Source organism: Neltuma alba, unplaced genomic scaffold (assembly GCF_004799145.2).
Source record: "Neltuma alba isolate B1F8T4 unplaced genomic scaffold, ASM479914v2 tig00013029_pilon, whole genome shotgun sequence".
Classification (NCBI taxonomy): Eukaryota; Viridiplantae; Streptophyta; class Magnoliopsida; order Fabales; family Fabaceae; genus Neltuma; species Neltuma alba.
In genome coordinates, this window is record NW_021637376.1 from 1,783 (window position 1) to 20,292 (window position 18,510).

The 18,510-nt window shown below is 30.6% G+C and overlaps 1 pseudogene; it reads left to right on the plus strand.

Annotated features, from left to right (window-relative positions):
• Positions 1 to 220: 220 nt before the first annotated feature.
• On the plus strand, positions 221 to 3,217 carry LOC114733710 (ferredoxin--nitrite reductase, chloroplastic-like; annotated as a pseudogene).
• Positions 3,218 to 18,510: the final 15,293 nt, after the last annotated feature.

Sequence of the window (18,510 nt, forward strand, 5' to 3'; positions counted from 1 at the left end):
TACATATACACGCAAAATATCATTCTTCACTGAAAACATTAAAAAAAAAAAATCTTATCCCATTTGTTGTCCAATTGTGCAAAACTAAAAAAACGTGAAGAATCGCCGAAAATGATTCTCAAAAGCGAAAAAATAATGGCAAGATGACGATGAAACAAGAAGGCAATTCTGTGGTCGAACCACAAAACAAGGACGACCCTTAGCCTCATCGAAAGGTCCTTCCATCTCACAAAGGAGCTCTTGCTCGCTTCTAAGGTCCTGCCTCTCTTTCAGCCTCTCGTTCCTACAAAAATGACCTCTTTTCTCTCTCACACCCATTTCTGTCATCACCCCAAGCTTCTGTTTGACACACTCTCTGCTTTCAAATGGCTTCTTCTTTCTCTGTTCGTTTTCTCTCTCCTTCCCTTTCTTCTCGCCGCAAGCCGACATGGGTGATCTCTGCAACTCCGGCGACGACGACTCAGGTTGCTTCTCCGCCGGAGGTGGATACGTCGAGGTTAGAGCCTCGAGTTCAGGAACAAGATGGGTACTGGGTTTTGAAGGAGAAGTTCAGGCAAGGCATCAATCCTCAAGAGAAGGTCAAGCTCGAGAAAGAACCCATGACGCTTTTTATGGAAGGTGGAATAGAAGAGTTAGCTAAGATGTCTCTTGAGGAGATTGAGAGCTCTAAGCTTACCAAGGATGATATTGATGTCAGGCTCAAATGGCTCGGCCTCTTCCACAGGAGAAAGCATCAGTGTAAGTTTCACTAATTCTCAACCTTTGAGGACATGCTATTATATAATTGATTGTTACTTGTTCGAGCTTATATTTCCGAGGTAACTTTTTACTCATACACGGTCAATAATTAATGTTAGATTGATGAGACTGAATTTTCTGAATGGGGTAACAGCGACACAACTTTTGTTTCTATTTGTTTGGCTTCAGATGTATAGAACTTATATGAAATTCATGATTCTTAAATTACTCCTTCTTATCTATTGCGGATTCAAGTATGTGCCAGGTGTGAATTAAAAAATGTGTGAGTCAGCTTCTGTTATATTCTAGATTTTTTTTTTTTCCTAGGTATAATGACGGCATGGAAATCATTTTCATGGACGGGAACCAAAGAGAAAATGTAGCTATATCTCAGGGGATCGAAATTTTCCTCCAAAAGAAATGCTATAGAGCAAGAAATATTTATGTTTCTGAAGTGAATATTTCCATTTCAAAATCAGATGGTAGATTCATGATGAGGCTGAAACTTCCGAATGGGGTGACAACGAGCGCCCAGACAAGGTACTTGGCGAGTGTGATAAGGAAGTATGGGAAAGAAGGGTGTGTGCTGATGTGACAACAAGGCAGAACTGGCAGATACGAGGAGTGGTGCTGCCCGATGTCCCAGAAATCCTCAAAGGCTCGCGCAGATGTTGGGTTGACAAGTCTCCAAAGTGGCATGGACAACGTAAGAAACCCTGTGGGCAACCCTCTTGCAGGCTTTGACCGAGATGAGATTGTTGATACCAGGCCTTACACCAACTTGTTGTCCCAATTCATCACTGCTAATTCAATTGGCAACCCAACCGTCACAAACTTGTGAGTTCTAGTGCCACTTTTAGAGTTTCTTGTGTATAAACTTATGATCTATCACAGAGTTGTAAGTTATAGTGCCGCTTTTGAATGTTTTAATAATTTGAACAGGCCAAGGAAGTGGAATGTCTGCGTAGTGGGGTCCCATGATCTTTATGAGCACCCTCACATTAATGATCTGGCTTACATGCCTGCTGAAAAAGATGGTCGATTTGGGTTCAATTTGTTAGTGGGTGGTTTCTTTAGTCCCAAGCGATGCGCAGAGGCAATTCCACTTGATGCATGGGTCTCAGCTGATGATGTAATACCTTTGTGCAAAGCTGTTCTTGAGGCCTACAGAGACCTCGGCGCCAGAGGAAACAGACAGAAAACCAGAATGATGTGGTTGATTGATGAACTGGTAATTTTATCACTTCTACTTATCTTACTTCCCTGTAATGTTCATTACTCGACTAAATGTATTATGTTCATGTTTTGTTCAAGCGGTTACATAATATCCTTTACAAACTCTGACAGGTGCCCACCAGTCACAACAATTTTTTTTTTTTTTTTGTTTTATGCGCCAATGTCAAAGTAACCGACAAGTTACTAAGTTGACAATTTGGAACTTAGACTGCATGCATTTGCTGGAGAAGATTTATCCTTCTTGCTTCAGAAGCTCAAAAAGCTCTAAATCCTCCTGCAGCATAAAAAGATGTGTATCAAGAAGATTGTGAAATATAACATCTAAAATGTCCTTGTGTGTTGGGAAGCATTGTGTCGAGTCTAACAGAATTGCGTGCTTTGAAATTGCAGGGGATAGAAGTATTCAGGGGAGAAGTGGAGAAGAGAATGCCAGGAAAGAATCTGGAAAGAGCAGCTCCGAAAGACTTAGTTCAAAAACAATGGGAAAGAAGAGATTATCTAGGTGTTCATGCCCAGAAGCAAGAGGGCTTAAGCTATGTGGGGCTTCACATACCAGTAGGTAGAGTGCAAGCAGATGAAATGGACGAGCTTGCTCGTTTAGCAGAAGAGTATGGCACTGGTGAACTCAGGTTAACAGTGGAACAAAACATCATAATCCCCAATGTAGAGAACTCAAAACTTGAAGCCTTGCTCAAAGAGCCGCTTTGAAAGACAGATTCTCACCTGAACCATCTCTTCTGATGAAATCACTGGTTGCTTGCACTGGGAATCAATTCTGTGGGCAAGCCATAATAGAGACAAAAGCAAGGGCCTTGAAGGTGACTGAAGAAGTTGAAAGGCAAGTGGCTGTGACAAGACCAGTGAGAATGCATTGGACAGGGTGCCCTAACACTTGTGGGCAGGTTCAGGTGGCGGATATAGGGTTCATGGGATGCATGACAAGGGATGAGAATGGTAAGGTTTGTGAAGGTGTGGATGTCTTCTTGGGAGGCAGAATTGGGAGTGACTCACATTTAGGAGAAGTGTATAAGAAGGGTGTCCCCTGTAAGGACTTGGTGCCTCTAGTGGCTGACATTTTGGTTAAGCATTTTGGGGCTGTCCCAAGGAATAGGGAAGAAGGAGAAGAATGAATGAATGGTATTGTGGTGATTGTTCAGTTGTTAACCAATCTCTGTGAAAGATGGATCCTTGTGAGGGAAGTTATAGAGATGTAGTATACCAGCATTAAGTAAATGCCTTTGTTTGTTTAGTCTTGTACAATTGAAATTCTATTTACTCTGAAATAAAGGTTGCAGACCTTGTATGGTCAAGGTTAACTAATTCTTTTAGTTCTTCAAGTTCTCTTTAAATTTTAATTTAGTTGTTATAAAAATAGACATCTTAATCTGGATGAAAAAATTCTGCCATGCATACTTAATGTGGGAATGCGTGAACCTATACTCTTACCCACTGTATTTTTTTTTTTTTGACTTGGAGTTGTTTATTTGCGGTTTTTCCGTGCCACTCCAATATGACAAAAATCTAACTCCCAAGCAGCCATTAGCATGCAAAAGCATAATTATATTCAAAGATGTTGCTTTATCTTTTCTTTTTTTGACCAGCAGATGTTGCTTTATCTTATCCCAGCAGTTGATAGAGATTTATAGTCTATCTTTTTCTGTAAGGTGATCATGATTGCTTTTCTTTCCATCTACGTGCAAGTTATTCATCTCATCTTTTTTCCTTTACATTAATAGTAATGATGGAAAAATCAGACATTTCTTTTTCAATTCACTAGACTATTTGGGTAATTATTCGTTGTTTAACATCAAAATTAATACCACCACCTCCAGTCCTAATTATAAGAGCTAGTTGACTAATTTGAGTATATAATTAAATAAGTTAAGTTAGTTATTTGTAATAAATATGTGTTATTTTTCCTAAAATATTATTACTAATCAAGTTGTTCTAAAACTACATTATTAGAAAAACTATCCTAAAAAAAGGATATAAATATGAGAGACAGTGTATTAGGATTTATATTTGACTAAAATAAAGGCAAATGAAAGTCTTATATTAAGAACTGAAGGTAAAATTGAATGTACAACTTATTTCAGCGATTATGGGATGAGTTGATAAGCATCCAAACTCATCATATATGAAAATCTAAATTTGATTTCTTTTTAATTTTTTAATAATTATTTAAATGGTATAAAATCTAAAATAAAAATAATCTCTCAATTATATTTTTTTTAAAAAAATGTTTTTATTTAAAATAATCAATTGAAAAATTTTTAATTTGGACTATCTAGATTTAATATAGACATTTCAGACTTCAAATCTGATAAATTTGGTGCTTATCACTCGGGTGAGTATCCAAACTAGGCCTAGGAATATGGCATTCTATTTATTTCATTCATGTTTTTTTTTTTTTCCAACTTCATTCCCCTGCATTTATAATTGATTATTTTAAATGTATAATTCCCCCTGCATTTAAATGCATGATAAATCTATTCCTATAAATACAGGCGCAACATGCTTATTCTAATGACTAATGACGGAATTGGGCCAAGTCCTTTGGATTGGGCTAATCTCTTTCTTCATTTTCTATTGGGCCAGTGGTCCTCAATAAGGCATGCTTCCATGAAATTGAAAAATAAATCAATGAAAGAATGAATGTAAGAAACGTTGCTGAAAAAAATTTTTCTCTATCACAAAAGTTACATCTTTCCAAAGTGGATTCCCTAACCAAATTAGCTTATGATATGGAAAGGAATTTTTGTTTCATTGACATGAGGGGAAACTAGTGCCTTTTCTTCTTTTTGAAGATAAAAATTTTATAATGGAAAATTTTTCAGCAATTTTTTGATAAACAAGAGCACGTAAGAACTCAAGTAAATAAATCAGAAACTTTTCCCATCATTTTAATGAACATTAAAATTGAAAACGACGCTTGCATTATTGAGTATATAATATATGCATGCAGTTTCCCAAAGTCTAAAGAGATCAATCTCATTAAATTATATTTACTACTTTGCATTAAATTATGAAACGTGACGCAATGTAAGTGTGTGTGGTGTGTATATATATATATATATATAATCAAAATATTTGTGGCCTCTAATTTTTCCCTATCAAAAATGCAAACTCACGAGTTGGCAATGCACATACAAAATTTTCAACCAATAATCTACCAACTTGCAGCGCCGTCCGAATGGTCTACCACTCCATACCGATCGATCAGCAAAATATCAGCCAATAAATGAGACTAAGATATGACTGAGAAATATTAATAATAAATAATATGTGTGTGTCCGTGTGTGTGATCCAACAATTGAATTTGGACCATATATAACGTTATTTTTTAAACCAAAACGAACCGATCAGAAGAAGCACACTCTGCATAATTATTACCCAAAAAAAAAATCAGATTGAGGCGTCCATATATGCTAATTCTTGTTGATAAATCCGTTGTTGTATTATATTGTGTTGTCCGAAACCTGATGAAGACCACTTCCAATAGGGTGTGAGATTAAAGGGCAACCATACATTTTCCAATTGGAACATTTATTTGGCAGCATTAGATGTCAAAAGGGCCAGCACAAGTGTTCTTTATAAATGCCCTAGAACTTATTTCACTGATCAAAACTTTGGATAAGTAGTTCAGTTTTCATATATGGTTTAAAATGGTGGTAAAGCACCTAATATTACATCTGTCCTTGATATAAGACTAATTAACTAATTTAAAAAATAAAATGTTACTAAATTACTTAATTATAACATATGTTAAATGATCTCTAAAATACTTGTGTATATGATTAGATTATATATCGATTTATAAGTTAGCCAAATTAATTTTAAGAAAACGATAAATATAAATATTTTAAAGTAATTTAATAATTTTTTAATTTTTTCAAATTAATCAACTGGATCTTATATTAAAGAGAAGAGATTGTAACTTCAAAACCATGCAAGTGATTCATTTATGGTAAGATTTGAATCCATGACCACATTCTTACGAACTTTGTTGGCTAAAGTGATTATTATTTAGAGCTTCAAAACGTTATGATTTCAAATATAAATCATTTTTAACTATCTCATAACCCTTTGTGCGTACTAATAAAAATAGTTTAAAACATTAGGTTTGTCATAAAATTAAAATAATTTTCAATACTATCCGTATAAATTACACTAAGACCAGAAATACTTTCTTGAAAAAAATACCCAACATATGATATTGGTAATTATGTGAATAAACCTACATTGTTCAAAGTTACGCACACAAAGTAAAAGAAATATATGAAGTAGACTAAATAGTGACAAAATTAGATTAAAATCCCCCTGCATTAACCCCTTTGCCGTATCACAAACATATCCACCGACCTCAATAAAATACGTGATTGATGCAAGGCGCCTAATTAAGGCGACAAATGAATTAACATCATTATCATATAGAAAAAGGCTAATATATTTTTTTATCCCTCAAGTTTACCCTCAATTTAGTTTTGGTCCCTCAAATTTTAAATTATGGGTTTTAATTTTTTTGTAAAAATTATTTACAGCATTGATCCTTATAACTCAATAAAAACTTGGGCAATTTTGTCTCTTGAGTCTTGAGAGACTAAAACCTATAGTTTGTAACTGGAGAGACCAAAACCAAAATGAGAAACAAATTTAAAAAACCAAAAATTATATTAATCCTATAGAAAAGTAAACTAGTTTTCCTAATCAAATATGAAAACTCAAGAGATTTAATTTTTGAAAAAAATAACACACACACACACGCACTCTCTCTCTCTCTAGCCTGCAACTGAAATCATTTTAAAAACAAAAACTCAAAGCTTAGAGATTAGAGTAAGATAAAGAGGAGAGGTAGGGGAGTTGAGAGAAGACAAAAGGGGCTTTATTTGGCGGATATGGGTGTGTCTTGTTTTGGTAAATATGAAGTAATTATTAAGGCTATCTCTTTTTTGGATTTTTGGAATCACTCCGATATATCTCCCCCAGATCTTCTCTGATTATTACATTTATTTCTTCATATCTCCTTTTGACTGCATCAGCATCCATATCCTCCTCCTTGTCTTTATTCTCATATTCTTCCTCTGTATGTTCTCAATTCCAATCTTTCCATATATCATTTCTCTCATGAAAAAAATAATATTTAATTTTCTTAAAACAATTGAAAAGTGGATGGTAGTGCACGGGTCAGATTATCAGTTATCTCGTTAGATAAGATGAGTCTAAAAGAAGATAGAGGAGAAAGTTGACAAGCAAAAACCGTTTTATTAGATGTATCATGTTGGAGTTATGTAATAGAAAATGCAATTTAGAAAGTAATTTAATCCTGACAGAATCAAAGGTTGTTTTTCCCCCTCGTAGAAAAAGAAGTAGTATACCACAGAAAGCTTCCATGTAAATAGTACTATTACTAAAAAGATGGTAATCATATCGAGTTGAAAACACAAAGGCTCATTCGTACGATAAAATTTAAGAGCTATATATTCTGTGGTTGCATCCTTATTTGTTTTGTGTGTGCGTGTGTGTTTTGCTTTTGCCTACAATGATATGAGTGTGGCTAACATGAGACAGCAATAATTATTTGTTCGAAGAAAGCAGATAAAATATGATATATGAAAATTTCATAAAACAATGGTGACAAAAGATTTCTTTTTCCTTTTATATAGGTGGTTTTGAGAAAGCCATGATTTGATTCTAGAGCAATAATTAGTATCATGACCCTTTCAAACTTTTTAGAAGAATAATAGTAAAGGTTATAATCTTGAGTGATCAAGTTCAACATCAAAATCATTAAAACAATTTTAAAATTAATTTGTTTCAGAGCTCATCTTTTATATTTTTTGTTCATTTTTCATAATTTTAGTACTCAATTTTCCTTTTTTTCTTTTTAGTTTTCACCTTAGATGTTCAGGATTCATATTTCGTGTTTTTAGTATTATTGTCAACTGCAAACTTTAAATTTTCAAATACCCAAAAAAAATCATGATCTTTGGCTTCAGCGCTCGTGTTTCACAATTTCAGTATTCAGTTTTTTTTTTTAATTTCTTTTGGTATTCATCTTAGATGTTTTTCAATACTCATATTTCAGTATTAAAATAAATAAAGATAAGTGTTGAAAAATATAAGAGATAAGCTGTTGAAAACATAGAAGATGACCATTGAAGAAATTAAAATATATTGAAGATGCTACTGATATATATTTATAAGTATTAAAAATGTAAAAGATGAGCATTGAAAATATAGATAATTGATGGAAAGCAGTAAAATTTTAATTCCAACCAAACCTTCAAGTTTTTCACTAGTCGACCAAGTATAACTATTGAAAAGATAACATTTGACTTCACTTATTTTAAAATATTACTGCCTTTGATCCATAATGTAGTAGTTAAATAACTAGCTTATAAGGATTAATTAAAAATTAGATAAATTAATTATTTTGTTAAAAATGTATATTAGTTTTCAAAATATCATTTAATAATTGCATTCAAACTAGCTACCCTTCAATGAAATTTAGCGTATGTAATCAATATATAAATAGTTAGGACCAAATCAAAACACCCCGCGGGGATTATTTCCTATATTCTGAAACGGAGAAAGCACAAGCTACATCTTTCATATTACCTCCAATTCTAAATATAAGAACTAGTTAATTAATTTGAGTAAATTAAAAAATAATTTAAATTAGTTATTTATAATAAGTAGATGTTGTTTTTCCTAAAACATCCTTACTAATCAAATTTATTGGCTAGAACTATCATTATTAAAATGACTATATTAAAAAAATAATAGATAAATATTATAAACAAATAGATTAAGATATTATATTTAGTATCAAATAAAAATCAAACGATGCCTTATATTAAGAACTGGAGGTAGTAATTTCTTGAGCAACTTTTCTGAAAAAATTACACTTAATAAATCCAAGAAAGAAAATAAAAAGAATATAACGGTGATGGTAGGGAGGCAGTGAGGTGGTGTTGCATTGTTATGTGAAAGCAATATAAGAACAAATTATATTCTTGTGTGGTGGCCTGTTAGTAACATTACATGGAAGCAGGCATGCATGATCAAAATTGCGAGCAAGCAAGCTGAAGATGGTGGAGCAATAAATAAAGAGGAGAAATTAATAAGATCCAGGGAAAAAAATATATTTAAAAAAAAAAATCTTATAAAAACTTTGTAATAACAAATTTCATAATAAAAAATATAATAAGTCTCAGGTGTTCAGTGTTTGTCATTGAGACTTTTAATTTTAATGATTATCTTCGTTGTCTGGAATCTCCTAATAATTCTCCTCATAAAAGATCAATTACCTTACCTTACATATATATCTCTATGAATCATCATCATGTCTGACGACTTACTTTCACGAGATTCTCCCAGATCTTTTCATCTTGTTTTCACCATCTGCACCATCATACTCTAAAATATGCTCATATCTTTTCATCTTGTTTTCACTGTTCATCTTATTTCTGTTCGTTGTAATGCTTTTCTTCAGCCATTCCCCATTCCTGTTCCTATTGTGGCCGGCATCTCCTTTCTCACGTCAATTTCGATCCAATTACTTTTTCTAATCCTATATATGACTCATTTGTCAAAAAAGCCTGGCTTTAAATATAGATCACTCATAGAATAATTAATGATATTTCTTTTCCAAATTTTACCTATGTTAAATATAATAAAGGATATGTGTGAGTAAAAACATACAGCATATTTTTTCAATACAAAAAATATGAAAAAAATTATCAATTTAATATTCCCACGATCCTATTATGAGTTATTTCCAATATGTTTCATACATACCAAGAAAAATCTTAAATTTGATTAACTCTCATTTAAAATTTGACAAATTTTCAACTTTATCCTTATTTAATATACATTATATCTTGTCTAAAAAAATCAACATAATAATAAATAAACAATAAAATTGTACATCATACAAAAAATTTTTCTAAATACCTTATAAATAGGATCAAAAAATATCTTCTAAATAGGACTAAAGGAGTATATCTTTTAGTATGTGAGAATGAGTTATAAGTAAGCTACGTATAAAACCACCATATGGTATTTTTCATCATTTAATATGATGTTAAATTCAAATATTATGATTATCTAATACAATTAAGTTGCTTTATTTAGATTCAAATATTCTTCAAAATTATATATAAGAAACCGGTTTCTTGCACTCAACAAGTTATGATTGCCAAACACAATCGTACCAGTCGTTCATTTTCACCCATCTAAAAATGAACAACCCGACCTCTTTTTCATTCACCTAAATATGGGAAAACAGCAACAAAGCAAAGTGGGAAGTGGGACCCGACACGGAGGCGAATCCAACGGTGGACTGTGCTGGTAAGGTTGCGGAGAGTCCCACAACATGCCAGCAGCTTCTCGTCTGGCTCCGAACTCGCTAGGTCTGGACCACCATCCACTTGACACGTGTCGGTATGCCAGCTCAGCTTGATGCGACGTGGGGGCCCCGTACCACCTGACCTCAGAGAATCCCCGCGTATGGACCATTCACCGAGGCTTCGTGAAGCTTCCACGTGGGCAGGTTGCCGTACGCAAGGTGATGGCCATTGGATCAGGGAAAGTCCGGGACAAGGAACGGCCACGAATTTGTGAGCTGTAATGCACCGCCGGGTCTGTGGGCCCTACCGGGCCACATGACCAATCGCCGGCCAAGCGAGATTCGCCTTTAAATCCTCCAGGATTGCGATGTGACACTAGTTATCCCCTTCTGCCGGAATCAAGCAGATTAAAAAAATTAATTAAATTAATTATTTATAATAAATAAGTGTTTTTTTAAATATCTTTACTAATTATATGTATTAATTATAATTAATATTTAATAAAACTTTTAAGTATGTAACTACTACAAGAACTATCTTAAAAATAAATAAATACGAAAAATAAACTATACTAAAATCTTATATTTATGATTAAATTGAATGTCAAACTAACTTTTATAATTAGTAATATGTAAAATCCAATAGGTATTAAAACAGGCTTCCATATGAGGATTTGAGGCTTTTTTAAAATTCTGAATACAGAAGGTAACTTCTTGGAAAATGATATCAAAATGACAGCTAAATTTGAAAATCCACGTTTGGTCATTTAAATAATAAAAAAAAATTTTGAGCACACATAACCAAATTGAGATTTTGAAATTTGTTAAAAAGACTAAATTGTCCTTTAATTTTTTTTAAAAAAAATCAAGCACCCTCAACAGTGAGTCACCAGAGCTCCAGTGACCGACAAATTTTTTTTGAGATTTTTTTAAAGTCTAGTAATGTGATTAACAAGTTCGTTATAGCATTTAATAATAGATTTTTCAAGAAATTCAAAAACTGGTATTTTTACAACTTTAGTAACGTAGTTCATAAGTTCTTTAACATTATTAACAAATTTAATATAACAGTTAATAACAGGTTTTTCAGAAAATTCAAAAAGCGGTATTTTTACAACTTTAATAATGCGATTATTAAGTCATGTAACATTATTAACAACTCCCATAATGCTATTAACAACTCTAATAATAAGTCATGTAATGATATTAACAACTTTCATAACCATAGTGATTACCGAATAAATGAAAATTTTTTTGTTATGCAATCTTTATGGGAAGCTAACATTAAGAACATCAACCTTCATAGAAAATGTGTTTAATGGCGTTACAAGAGTTGTTGATATCGTTACATAACTTGTTAACCGCATTACTGAAGTTGTAAAAATGCCACTTTTTGAATTTCCTGAAAAACTTGTTGTTAATTACTATATTGAACTTGTTAATAGCATTAAAGAACCTGTCAAACGTGTTACTAATGTTGTAAAAATGTCAATTTTTAAATTTCTTGAAAAACTTGTTGTTAAATGTTATAACAAACTTGTTGATCACATTACGGGGACTTGAAAAAATTCCAAAAAAATAGTTGTCGCCGGCCACCAGAGCTCAAGCAACTAGCCGCCCACCTAAACCCAGGTGTTGACCACCAGTGCTAGAGCTTCGGTGACTGCCAGTCGATGAGAGTGCTTCCTGGGTTTTTAAAAAAAAATTAAAAAGCAATTTGGTGTTTTCCGTAAATTTCAAAATCATAATGTGGGTATGCGTGCTCAAATAGGGATTTTCATTATTTAGAAGACCAAATAGAAATTTTTAAATTCATTTTCCCTAACTTCTTTCAAAAAGTAAGGTGTCAAAAGAAAATAAAAATTAAGCTCGAAATTTATAGAAGTAAAGTAATAAATTTCATAAATAAAAACATCTTAATTCAAAGATCAAAATTGTCGCTAATATTTTTGCAGTTTCATAATTTTCTGTCATTCAACTTTTTAATTTCTTTATTCAGAATATTCCTGTAATAATGAGTGATATGACATGACTTCATGAAATACAAATCTTATGAGAAATAATATATCCTAAATTTTAAAAAATATTAATATTTTACAAATCTCATTCATAGTTTTGATATTTTAAAGTTCTTTTTTTTCAAATTTTTTTAATGTTATCTTTTACGAAACTTGAATTTCTAATTAATTTCTATAAATTAAATATGCATTTCGTTTCATGAAAAATAATAAAATCATGCCTTTTCCCGATTTCCAGTATAAAACCAGAAATGTCATGACATTATATTATTGAGAAAAAGAGTAGCATTCTCTTGACTGTTGCATTATTAGGAACCTCATTCTCAATTCCTCGTTTTCAAGTTTATTTCCTTTTAGAATGTTTCTGAAATGCTAAATAAACTGTATAGCTTCATTTTTTTGGGATATATAAGAAAAAAATACATCAAGAAAATAAGAGTTTTACATGCCATAATAAGTTAGAGTGCAAATGGATTTGCTCAAAAACATAAGAAAAGAAGATAAATAGAATATTTTGACAGACATGTACGAGAAATTATAAAATAATGATAAAATTTCCTGTCGAGTTATGTCAATTAACTGTGAAGAAGAACTATATAGCTTCTTTCTCACAAGACAATAGCGTGTGTATGTATATAACAAATACGAAAATAGTAACTCATTGATGAAATATTAATACAATATTTGATTTTCACCAAAAAAAAAATATTTTAGAGATAAAATAATTACATCTACGAATAATATAGGTGTATAATAACACAATAAGTATGCAAACCTTTTTTAAAAAATTAAGGACAATTAAACGCGCACACCCTGCAACTAAGTGCACGATAGAATTATGACGTCAAATTCAACTAAGACACACGTCTCAATCCCCCCAAACAGAAAACAATATTATAAGAAAAGAAAATAGACATGCATCTTAATTTAGGTTTTCGTCTATAACGCAACGGGCATCAAAGTTTTGATTAGTTGCTGGTCAACCAAAAAAAAAGGTTTTGATTAGTACAAATTTCCTTGATGAGAAGAAGACTATTATTTCACATGTTTTGGCTAGGAACTAATTTGAAGGCTCTACATTTTTAATCTTTAATAATTCTTTATTATGTAGAAGGCCAACAAAATTATTATTTATTAAGTAAACAAGATATTATCTGAGTCCCCTACACCTAAATTTTATAAATCATATATTTATCAATTATTAAGAAGACATATGACATTTTTCTATATTTAAAAAAATTAGTATGGGTTTTGCATGTTGCACGAAATAAAAAAAAGAATAATTTGTATTATCCTATGACTCATGAAACAATGGGTTAATCTATTAATTTATCTTATATGATGAAATAATAATTCTAAAATGAAAATGTCAGTCATGATTTTCAAGTTGACAAAATGACGATGTTTGGCTCATCCATATGGATTCCTTCGAGTACAATTCGAATATTGCACGGGCCATTATTTGCTCTCAAATTTTCACGTACAATTCGAATAGCGTTCCAACATAAATTTTAAAGAAATATAATTGTATATGATTTTTGAGATCAGGCTTGCGCAATTATAGATTTATATTTAGAAAATATATATATTATTAGTGAATTGGCACCTTTGACATTTGATGAAAAGAAGGAGACGGACTGTAACGAAGGGCAGTGAGAATTGTGCAGCAGAATGAATCATGGGACACAACGTAAAAGAGAGGGAAATTAATTACGGTAGGGATTTCGAAGGCACGCGTCTGTCCTATGTCTATTCTTTGCTTTTATGACTTTCTTGTCCCCTTCCGCTCCTGGCAGATCAAACACCCTCCCATATTCCCCACTTATGTTTAATTCCTTTGCCTCTTCAATTGATTCCTGTTTCTGTTAAGGAAAAGTTGTTTAAGTGGTAGAGCGTGACCCATTATACTTGGACGGTGTTTTAAACTCTAATTTTGTGTTGATATATTTACGTGCATGTATAAACTACACATATTAAAAGTATTCTCTCTGATTTAAAATATAAGCTAAACTTTATTAAAAGGACTTAGTTTTTTTTATAAGATAATATTACTTTTGTCTAAGTATTTAATGAGTTTTTTTTTAATTTTATACCCAAATATTCTATTTCCTCTTTGATTCATTTATTACATCTTTTACTTATTATTTTTATTAATAGGGGCATACTTGCAAAAAAAAAATATGCCTTACATATTTATTGTTTAAAACTGATTTAGCCTAATTTCATAATGAACGTGAATGGATAAAATTTAGCTTATATTTTAAACTAGAGTAAGTATGATGCTCTTTGTGCTAAATCGAACACTCTCTCCGGTTCTAAATAGGGTATAGTTAGAGATTTATTTTAATTTTAAGTATAATATTTTTATCTACTCTATCTTCTAAATTTATAATTTTTTATTATTCTTATTGATTTTGCATGTTAAGAAATTTCCATCAAATTCCAAAGCAAATAATTTTTTTTTGCCAAGTGATGCAAATGATAGAAGATGGTATTGTTTAAAAAAAAAAACAGCACATATTTTTTTACAAATAAATCATTTAACATATTTTTTAAAAACTTCAAATTAGTTATTTAACTCATATATTGAAGATATAAGAAAGTATATGTCATACATATGTTACGAGTTTTGATGAGTAATACTCCTATAGTTCTCAATGTAAGACTTAGTTAAGTATAAAACCTTAATCTATTTTATTTATTATATTTATCATTGCTTCCAAAATTAATTTATCTACTATGTAAACTGATATATAATATAATTAATGTTTTATAGGGGTATTTTAAAGAGATCATATTATATTTCTCATAATTAAATAATTTTTTTAATTTTTTTAATATACTCAAATTAATTAAGTATTGCTTACATTAAGGATGTGAGGAGTGAAAACTAATAGTTAACCCGAAAATTAATTTGAAAGGTTAATCGAAACACTACAGACCTTCAAATTCAATTCGTCACACACACAGAAAAGGAAAATAAAAGGACAATTTTATCAGGTGAACCATCGGCAAAACCATGTTAAGCATATGCTCAACTTATATATTTTAAGATTTTAATACTAGCTCCGGTACTTAATATAGAATCTTGTTTAATTTTTATTTTGGTCCTAAATATAAGACTCCAATCCATTTTGTCTCTAATATTTATGTATTTTTTTCCGAGATAGTCCTTCTAATAATGGTAGTTCTAGTCAATGCACCTGATTAACAAGGATATTTTAGGAAAGACAACACCTATTTATGACAAATAACTAACTTAATTTCTTTCTTTAATCTCCTTAAATTAGTCAACCAGCTTTTATAATTAGGACCAGAGATAGTATATCATTTAATATATTTTTTAATATCTCTACATTAGTTTTCTAATTTTTTTAAATATTAAGTACAATAGATATTACTATCTTCGGTCTTTAGTATAAGATCTAGTTTGACTTTGAACTTGGTCTTGAATATAAAACTCCTATTCACTTTGTCTCTCATATTTATCTATTTTTTTAAAATAGTTCTCGTAGTAATATTTCATTAAATTTTAGTTTTAGCTAATACATATGATTAGGAAGGATATTTTAAAAAAAACATCTATTTATTACAAATAACTTACTTAACAAACTTATTTAATCCACTCAAATTAGTCAACTAACTCTTATATTACAAACTAGAGGTAGTATTTGATTTGCATGACTATTTTGTTTATTTTCTACTTATCAATAGAGACAAGAGAAACAGTATGGATCTGACCTTGATTTGGAATTGCACTGTGCGGAGGATAACTAGGACCCTATTTGTCATCACAATTGAAATCACTTATAAACACGTTTCACGTAAGTTGAGACAAAACTCTTCTTACATATTTATCTCGTATTCTATAAATCACAATTGAAAAGTTACTTATAAACTATTCCAAATGGGCTCTAAGATGAGATCATGAACTGTTGACAAAATCAACGGTTCAGGTTTTACTTATACTACCTCGATCCCAATTATAAAATACTGTCTGTAGTGTATTATAAATAAAATCTTATAATTAGAATTAGATGTAGTAATTTATATTTCTAGCTTTCATTTGACCGGGTAACCATTTTGTTTATTTAGGGACGGTCCTGATTTTGAGATGGACCTAACGTGATGGTGTTATAAATATAATAGTCTGTGTCACGGTCAACAATGATAGTCAAGTCAAGACACTTTTTGATTTCTTATGTTTTGTGGTAATTTAGAAATAATTTTTGTGGTTATTTTTAAATAAGTAAATGTTTAAAAATTTTAAATAGGAATAGATCATGCATCATTGATCTATTCTTAGTATTTAACAAAAGAAAAATCAGAAATTGATGAATTATTATTTTTATGTAAAATTTTAGGGAAAATCCTAGCAAAATGAATGTTGAGTTTTAAAATTTCAAATCAGTATTGGTTACAACACTCGTAAAGAAAATAACTATACTCGAAAAGCAAATACAACACATTTTTACAGCAATTATTGATTTAAAATTTAAAATTCAACAGTGATTTTTTAAAGATTTTTCAAAATTTTATTAATCATGTTACTATTTGAATTACTAAAAATTGTTATGAAGAGTAAAATAGTGTTGCCAAATTTATTTCTAAACAAAAAGTGAACATATTTTTAATGAATTTGCTAGTGATTTCTTTTTCCCGCTAAGCACAGATACCTTTTTATTGAAGATAATTTTGTTCGAATTTGACACGTATTTTAAAATTTCCAGCTTGTAACAGTTTTTGTTTCCATATAATTAGGTGGAGGCTTCTAAACAAACAAAATCTGAGTGGTCCGAAAATTATTTGTTTCATATTTATTCTGAAACAGAAATAACACCATCACACATCCATTCAGTGATATAGTTCACGAATTTTTGGTTATATTCATTGATGTAGTCAATATATATAGTTAACTAATTTTCAGTTATATTCATTGAGATAGTTAATATAGTTAACGAATTTTCCGGTCTATTCATTGATATAGTTAACAAATTTTCGATTGGTTCTAATTTCATGTGCGTTTGGCCCAAACTATAATTTTCAAACCTCAGTTTCGATCAAACAAAAAATAGCCACTCTAGTTATACTCCGTTGATTCTTAAATATAAGAATTTGATAATTAATTTAAGAAGGTTAAAAATTAATTACGTTTGTTATTTGTTAAAAAAATAATGTGTTGGTTTTTGTAAGATATCATTATTTCAATCATTTGTAATGGAAATTACTCCCATATACAAACACGTGATACCTGGGTTCTTAATATAAAAACTAGTTAACAAATCTAAATAGATTAAAAAAAACTAATTACGTTAGTTGTTTGTGATAAATATGTGTTGTCTTTTTAAAATTTCTTTATTGATAATATGTATCAGCTAAAACTACACTTTTAATATGTATAACTACTACAATGACTATCTTAAAAAATAAATAAATATAAGAGACAGAATAAATAGAGATCTTATATTTAGGACTAAATTGAATATCAAACTAGTTATTGTATTAAAAATCACATGTAGTATTTAATATGTTCAATCAATAAATATAATTTGGTAAAAATATTATAAACTTGAGAGATAAAATAGGCCAAGATTTCACATTTAATAACAAAGCATAGCTTTATTAGCTCTTATATTTTTTTCATAAGTACAATCATCCTTCTATTGGAGGTAAGTCTACTCGATAATATATCGAGTATTAAACGTGAGTACTTTTTTTCAGCAACAATTCAGACTTTGATTTGCCAAAATGTAAAAACTACTTTTTTTTTTACTATACCTAATTTAACTTGAGTTTGGAAAATGAACAAAGTCGTTATTTGTATCCAAACATATCCAGACAATCCAAACAAGAAGGAAAGATCCAACCAACTTTTTGTGGTTTTTAAATTTACTAAGTTATCGTATTATTTATTTATTTATTTAGTCTGTATCCAGGCCTCGAAGATAAATAAAAATTTTAATTTCAATTCTCGAGATAAACTTGTTCTCTATTGTTAAATCTTAATTCACCGTCTTTAGTCATGGAGTTTTCTGTTGCGGAACCAGTTTGGTGCTCGTTATTTTATGGAAACGTATTGAAATTTATTACGTGGTTTCTAAAAATAATATAATTTCTGGCCAATAGAAATTGTTTAGGGAAAATGACAAATAAAGACCCCTGAATTAC